Source organism: Crocuta crocuta, unplaced genomic scaffold, assembly GCF_008692635.1.
Source record: "Crocuta crocuta isolate KB4526 unplaced genomic scaffold, BGI_CrCroc_1.0 scaffold73, whole genome shotgun sequence".
Taxonomy (NCBI): domain Eukaryota; kingdom Metazoa; phylum Chordata; class Mammalia; order Carnivora; family Hyaenidae; genus Crocuta; species Crocuta crocuta.
This window is the reverse complement of record NW_027529443.1, coordinates 1,323,719-1,331,333: the sequence shown is the minus strand read 5'-3', so window position 1 is coordinate 1,331,333 and position 7,615 is coordinate 1,323,719. Positions and strand designations below refer to the sequence as shown.

The window sequence follows — 7,615 nt, the reverse complement described above, 5'->3', positions numbered from 1 at the left end:
CCCCCCCCCCACGCCCACCCCCGGCTAAGGCTGCGCTGCCTTCCGGCCCCCATCCCCAGACAAGGGATGGAGGGGGAGCCCTGGGGTCTTGTTCAGGCTCCTGTACTTACAAATGGTGTCCTTGGGAGGGTCACCGTGTCTCCCATCTCAGGTCTTCATCCTGGAGCGCCTCCGCCTTGCCTGCCTCCCGGGGAACAAATGAACGAATGAATTGCTTTGGTGTCGTGGAGGCTTCTTCCTGCGGCGGCTGCTGAGGTGAATGAGTCAGGGTCAAGTTCCTGCCCCCAGAGAGCTCTCAGCCTCCTGGAGGGAGAGGAGCAGATGGTGGCGCCAAGGATGTTGAGCAGAAGAAGTCAGGCTGCACACTCAAGAGGAAGGTGGAGTCCATTGTCATCTTTGGATTCAGGGAAGGGATCATGGAGTCTGCAGAGGGCAAGAGAGGCCTACTCCAGAGTCACATTGCTTTCTGAGCTGGACTCCTGGCTGTCACTGCTGAGTGACCCTGGGCAGGGTCTAAGAGTCCTGCTATAAGAGTCATACCCAGCTCAAGAGGTTATAGGGAAAGCAAAGTCTTATGCACTCTGGGGAGTAGCAAGGGGCACTTAATAAATGTTGGCTCTTATCGTTTTTACTATTTACAGGGTACTGTGCTGGGCCCTGTAAGGTGGGAGGGAGCCAACAGGCATGACGGGAGGAGGTCTTGTGAGCTGAGGGGCGGCCGAGCAAAGGCCCAGTAATGTGATTCTTCGAGGGACTGGTTCAAATCCCACCTCCGCCACTGACTGACTGTCTAATCTCAGGCATGAGGCCTAACCCCTCTCAACCTCAGCCTCTTCATCTGTAAATGGGGGATAAATACAATTTGTCCTGCCCTCTTCACAAAGTTATAAGGCTCAAATGAGACAAAATATGTAAAAGTGTTCTACACATTATTCAATTGTGGAAACCTGTGGGTGGTGTTGTGCCTGAGAGCCTGCCGCAGGGACTGGACTGGACTGGAGGGGGATGGGCAGGGACTGTGATGTCTAGCCTCCACCAGAAGTGATAAGAGTAACAGCCAGCATTTACCATGCGCCTACTGTGTACCGGGCACTGATTCAACACTAGAAATATGCTACCCTCATTTCATCCTTATAACACCTCTAGGTGGCAGATAGCACCTCCCTTTTACTGAGGACACAGGCACACATTGCCTTCAGCCCTGGAGTGCCTCATGTGCCAGCAGGGGACAAGTGCACTGGCGAGAGACCTGAAAACCATGCGCCGGAAGTGAGAGCCTGACAGGCCTGCAGACAGACAGGTTGGGAAGCCCAGATGCCACTTTCACATCCCAGCAGGTCTGCGGCGTGAGGTGGGGTGGACAGGTATGGGGCCGCCGCCGACAGGTGTGAGGCCAGTGGGGAAGCGGGTGTCTGGGGAACACAAGACTGAGACTCAGGTCAGTGGCGGGTGGCGGAGGCCCTGCTGTGAGGCTCCTCATGTGTCTAAGAAAGGGCAGACAGCTCCCTAGGAGGGACGTTGGGACCATGTACCTGTGAGGTGCTCCTGGCCCAGCATCTTACCATCCTCTCTTTATTGGCGGCCACATTGGGATTTTCCTTCAGGGAACCAACCTTTCCTCACTGGCAGTCCCTGAAGTTCAAGACGGGGTCCAAGGCGGCCATAGGCCCACAGCTCCCCAGTCAAAGCAATCTTTTTTGATTGGTTCAGAGAGGGGCACTGGATTAAGGCAGGTAATCAGAAGCAGACTCGTTGAAGTTACTGGGAAAAAGAGCCCTCTTTCCACTGGGGGTTAGTAAGCTGATGGGCTATATGCCGGGCACTGGTAGTGACCAATTTGTCACCATATAGGAAAAGCTGGCCCGAATCAGCCCACACAGACAACTGCAGAAGTAAGATATGAAAACTGACATGTTCCTGGCATCATTTGAATATCTGGATCAAGCTGTGCCTGCACCCCTTAACCTTTCTGTCACATAAGGCACAGGTTCCTTTTTCCACATAAGCCAATGAGTTTGAGTTGGATTCCTGACACTTAAAACTGAAAGAGTCCTAATGGTAGATCCACTATGGAGAGAGACGGGACTGCCCTAAAGAGGCCGTAGAGCGTGAAGGAGTCAGACAGACCTGGAGAAGTGAAGCTTCACCGTGTCCTGCTGCCTAGGCAGAGTGATAGCTCTTAACCAGTAAAAGGTACACAGCACTGTTCACTTTCTAGAATACATACCCATCACCCAGCTTTAACAATTATTAACAGGTAGCCAGTATTGGTTCATTTCTTCTTCCCATTATTTTCTTGGAATCTATTAAAACAAATCCTAGACGTCATAGCATTTCAACTTAAAAACTTAAGTATTCACCTCTAACAGATAACAGGTGTCTTTAAAACCTCTTAGAATGTTGGGGCATCTGGGTGGCTCAGTCTGTTAAGCATCTGACTCTTGATTTTAGCTCAGATCATGATTTCACAGTTCATGGGTTTGAGCCCTGCGTGGGGCTCCATGCTGTCAGTGTGGACTCTGCTTTGGATTCTCTCTCTCTGACTCTCCCCGCCCCCTTTCAAAATAAATAAAATAAACTTTAAAAAACCCTTAGAATTTTTAATAAAATTGAATTAACTTTATAGATTAATTTAGGGATGATATTAAGACTTTCATCCATGAATGTAGTGTATTTGTCCACATATTTATGTCTGCTTTTATTTTTTCATTATTTTTTTAATGTTTATTCATTTTTGAGAGAGAGAACATAAGCAGAGGAGGGCAGAGAGAGAGAGGGAGACAGGGGACAGAGGATCTGAAGTGGGCTCTGTGCTGACAGCAGAGAGCCCGACATGGGGCTTGAACTCACAAACCAGGTGATCATGACCTAAGCCGAAGTCAGACGCTTAACCGATTGAGCCACTCAGGGTCCTCTATGTCTGCTTTTATGTCCTTTAATATAAGCTTATAATTTTCTCTATAAAGGTCTTATGTATCATCAGATTTTCCCCTATAGGTATATTATAGTTTTGTGGCTATTTTGAATGGATTCTTCTTATTCTAGAATGTTTTATTTCCTTCTAAAGTCACTTTTATTTACAATAAAATGCATCTTTCTTTCCATACAATGGAACACACTCCTTTTAAAATGCATGATTCAATTTGTTTACAAATGTATGTACCCAAGAAATGAGCACCAAAATCAAGATATGAAATATTTCCATTGCCCCTAAAATTCCCTCATGCCCTTCTACAATTAATCCTCACCCTCAGCCCCAGGCAACCACTGATCTGCTTTTTGTCAGTATGGAGAAGTTTTGCCTGTTCTAGAATGTTCCATACAAATGAAATCATACAGTATGGATCTGACTTTTTTCACTGAGCATAATGTTTTGAGATCCATCCATGTTATTGTACGTCAGATAAGGATTTTCACTTTACCTAAGCACAATACCATTATGGAATACATAATTACACCTAAAAAAAGTTAGCAATGATTTCTTAACATAATCTAATATCCAAGTTATGGTCACATTTACATGATTACCTTAAAAAAAGGACATCAGCAGTCAATCTTTTTTTTTAAATTTTCTTTAATGTTTATTTTTTTAATTTTTTAAAATGTTTTATTTATTTCTGAGAGAGAGAGAGAGAGAGAGAGCGTGTGAGCAGAGGAGGGTCAAAGAGAGAGGGAGATACAGAATCCGAAGACAGCCTCCAGGCTCTGAGCTAGCTGTCAGCACAGAGCCCAATGCAGGGCTCGAACCCACGAACCATGAGATCTTGACCTGAGCCGAAGTCAGATGCTTAACCGATTGAGCACCCAGGCCCCCCTCTTTAATGTTTACTTTTGAGAAGGAAAGAGACAGAGCATGAGCAGGGGAGGGGCAGAGAGAGAGACATACACAGAATCTGAAGCAGGCTCCACGCTCTGAGCTGTCAGCACAGAGCCCGACGTGGGGCTTGAACTCACAGACCGGGAGTCATGACCTGCGCTGAAGTCAGACGCTTAACCAACAGAGCCACCCAGGCACCTGCATGTAGTAGCGCCTTGGTAGTATTCTTGCCCAAATCATTGTTGTCATTATCACCAGCATCTTGAATCTAATCAAGCCCCTAGATCCAACTGTTAGTTTGTATAAAATAAGGGGGATAGAAGAACAGGTTAAATAACACCATGAGGGAGCAATTACATAAATCTAGAATGTGAAAATGTGTGAATCTGGAAATGTGTGAACACTGTATAGGACAATAACGTGGTTTCAACAAATAAAAGCCATTCAAAGAAAAGGAGGGGAAATGGTATGAGTCTTTTAAAAATATCAATCAACTGCGGGGCGCCTGGGTGACTCAGTTGGTTAAACATCTGACTCTTGATTTTGAGTTAGGTCATGATTTCATGGCTTGTGAGATCAAGCCCTACGTGGGGCTCTGCGCTGTTAGCTTGGGATTCTCTTCCTCTCTCTCAGCCCCTCCCTCTCTCTCTCAAAAATAAATGAATAAACATTTTAAAAATAATAATAACGACCAGGAGAAGCACACACAAGTCTCTGAGCAGAGAAGTGATGGGGCCTCATTCACAGGGTGTTACTCTGGTAGCCTGGCCCCTGCCCTGTGGTCCCCAGGCCTCCTCTCAGCTGTGGCCTCCATCTGCCTGCAGGCTCGGCTCTGACCCACATCCAAGAACCAAACCTGGCCTTAAACAGGAGGCTAGAAGGATGCTGTGGCCACAGGCTCTGACCTAAATAGACTTTGCCAGGCACTCCTCCCTGGCCATCTGCTCAGGCTGCCTTCCTCACATTTATGAGATGATCCCCACTCCTATTTTATGGAGAAAAGAGGTGAGAACTGTTCCAATCCCTCCGCTCCCACCAGCAACAGTACCTCCAGTTGCTCTGAGTAGCCACAGACTGTAATCACAGAGACCTTCTACGTGGGCCCAAGGCTGATTCCTCCTTCTTGGGACACATTCCTTCCCGTTTCCTTAGCGACCTCACTCTGTCCCTCAACCCCTTTCTCTTCCACAGCCAAGTCCTACTCTCCGCCCACCCTCTCTCTTCCCTGTGTACAAACCAGCTTAAGTCCCCTGTGCCTCTGGGGGAATGTCTCTCACCGTGGCAGCCTCAAACCACTTCCCTATCTCCTTCTTACCCTTCACCATCAAGCTTCTTGAAAGAGCTGTTTACACTCACTGCCTCCACTTCCTCATCTCCTACTTAACTCTTCTACCTACGTGAGACTGGCTGCAGTTCGCACCATCAGACGGCGACTTGCCCTCGCCGAGGCCACCGATAACCTCCTGATCATGAACTCAAACGTTTTGGTGGTCGTCTGATGCCACTGACTACTCCCTCCCTCTGGAATCTTGCTGTCGGGTCCCTCTCCTGCTTCTCTGCTTTGCTCTGCTCAAGCTTTCTCTCTCAGTGCCCTGCAGAGCAGCTCCCTTTGCTCAACTTGCAAGGTGCTCCCCGGACTTGGCTTCTTCTCTTCGCTCCCAAACTCCCCACTCTATCTCATCCATATCGGCACCTTCAACTACAAACGTTGACAACCCCCCTCCCAAATCTGTCTTTGTGGCCCAGACTTGCCTCTTGTGCTCCCTGGTTCTGACTGCCAACTCCACGGCTCGGCCTGTTAGCACCTCAGGGAGGGCCTCTCAGAAGAGGAAGTCTTGACCTTGAATCTCTCCCTTTCCCTCTGTCCTCAGCACCCTTGCCTGAGTTGTGTTGCTTGGGCTCCCTGTCTAGTGGCTGTCCTGATTGCTCTCTTGTGGCATTACTAGAGTCGCCTACCTTATAAAATGCTACCGGCTCCTCAAACAAAAAGGTTGAAACGCTCCCAGCACGGTGCACAAAGCCCTTCATGATCTTCCCCTTCCGGCCTTGCTGTTCATTATTATATGCTCCCTCTCTCCTCCAGTCCACAGGCTGGACCCTCAGATGTCCCCCAGGGGGAGGAGAGCAGGTGGCTAGTCCAGTGACCTGCTGCAGGGTAAACTACTCCAAAACTTCATAACGTAACACGACAAACACTTCTTTATGTCTCCTTATTCTAGGGTTTTGAGAAGGAATGTGCCAAGAGAGAGCTCTCCAAAATGGTAAGCCTATGATTGACACTGGGTCCTTCTACTACATTCTAGTGGGTCAGCAGTCACATGACCAGCCCAGATTCCAGGGGAGGTGAAATTAACTCCTCCTTTTTTCTTAATGTTTATTTATTTTTTAATTTTTTAAATGTTTTATTTATTTTGAGAGAGAGAGAGAGAGTGTGAGCAGGGAAGGGGCAGAGAGAGAGGGAGATACAGAATCCGAAGCACGCTCAAGGCTCTGAGCTGGCTGTCAGCACAGAGCCTGACACGGGGCTTGAACCGACGAACCGTGAGATCATGACCTGAGTCAAAGTCGGACCCTCAACGGACTGAGCCAATCCAGGCACCGCCCCTAACTCCTCCTTTTGATGTGGAGAGTTAGTTACAACGAGCTTGCAGCCATCTTTAATCGGATGCAGCTGACGGGCAGGTAATACGAATAGTTGATAAGGACCAGGTGAATTACAACAGGGCGTGGAGGGAGTGTGGCTGCACTAGGCCTTTGTCACCACAAGGGAATGTGGGCCCTGTGGAGCTAAACCTTCTGGCTTTTCTTTTCTTTTAATTAATTAATTTATTTTGAGAAAGAGAGAGAGAGAGAGAGCAAGTTGGGGAGGGGCAAAGAGAGGGAGACACACAGAGTATCTGAAACAGGATCTAGGCTCTGAGCTATCAGCATAGAGCCTGATGCAGGGCTCAAACCCATGAGCTGTGAGATCATGACCTGAGTTGAAGTTGGATGCTTAACTGACTGAGCCACCAGGTGCCTCAAATGTTTATTTATTTTTGAGAGAGAGGGAGAGAGAGAGTGGAAGAGGGGCAGACAGAGAGGGAGACACAGAATCTGAGCTGTCAGGGGCGCCTGCGTGGCTCAGTCGGTTGGGCGTCCGACTTCAGCTCAGGTCGTGATCTCATGGTAGGTGGGTTCGAGCCCCGCATCGGGCTCTGTGCTAACAGCCAGCTCAGAGCCTGGAGCCTACTTCAGATTCTGTATCTCCCTCTCTCTCTGACCCTTCCCTGCTCATTCTGTCTGTCTCTTTCTCACTCTCTCTGAGAAATAAATAAAACATTAAAAAAAGAAAAAAAAAAGAATCTGAGCTGTCAGCACAGAGCCCAGTGTTGGGCTCTAACCCACGAACCGCAAGACCTGAGCCGAAGTCGGACGCTTAAGCGACTGAGCCACCCAAGGGCCCATAAACCTTCTGGTTTTTCAAGACAAGTTAGATTTGTGTATTTTTATATGAAAGCTCCAGATCTTTCCATGTTGGCAACTAATTCAAAAATTTCTAAAAATATTATATGAGCAAAACTAAATGTGTCTTTCGTTTGAATGTGGTTTTTCTGGCCAACAATTTTTTGGACTCTCTTCTTTGCCCTTGGCACAGGCCTGAAATCTCTTTCTCCGTGTTTGCTACCACACTCTTATGTACCTTACTTATCCTTTAAGATTCGGGTCAGGGGCGCCTGGGTGGTTGAGTCGGCTGAGAGTCCAACTTCATCGCAGGTCATGGTCTCTTGGTTTGTGGGTTTGAGCCCCACACTGGGC

The 7,615-nt window shown here is 48.0% G+C and overlaps 1 protein-coding gene across 1 annotated transcript in view; it reads right to left on the bottom strand.

Moving 5' to 3' along the window:
- CORO1A (coronin 1A) overlaps positions 1-204 on the bottom strand; it is a 6,254-nt gene extending 6,050 nt beyond the window's left edge. Inside the window, exon 1 of the mRNA XM_077760423.1 lies at positions 111-204. The gene's annotated coding sequence lies outside the window, so the exon portion shown is untranslated. The remainder of the gene's footprint in view (positions 1-110) is intronic.
- Between the last annotated feature and the right edge of the window lie 7,411 nt (positions 205-7,615).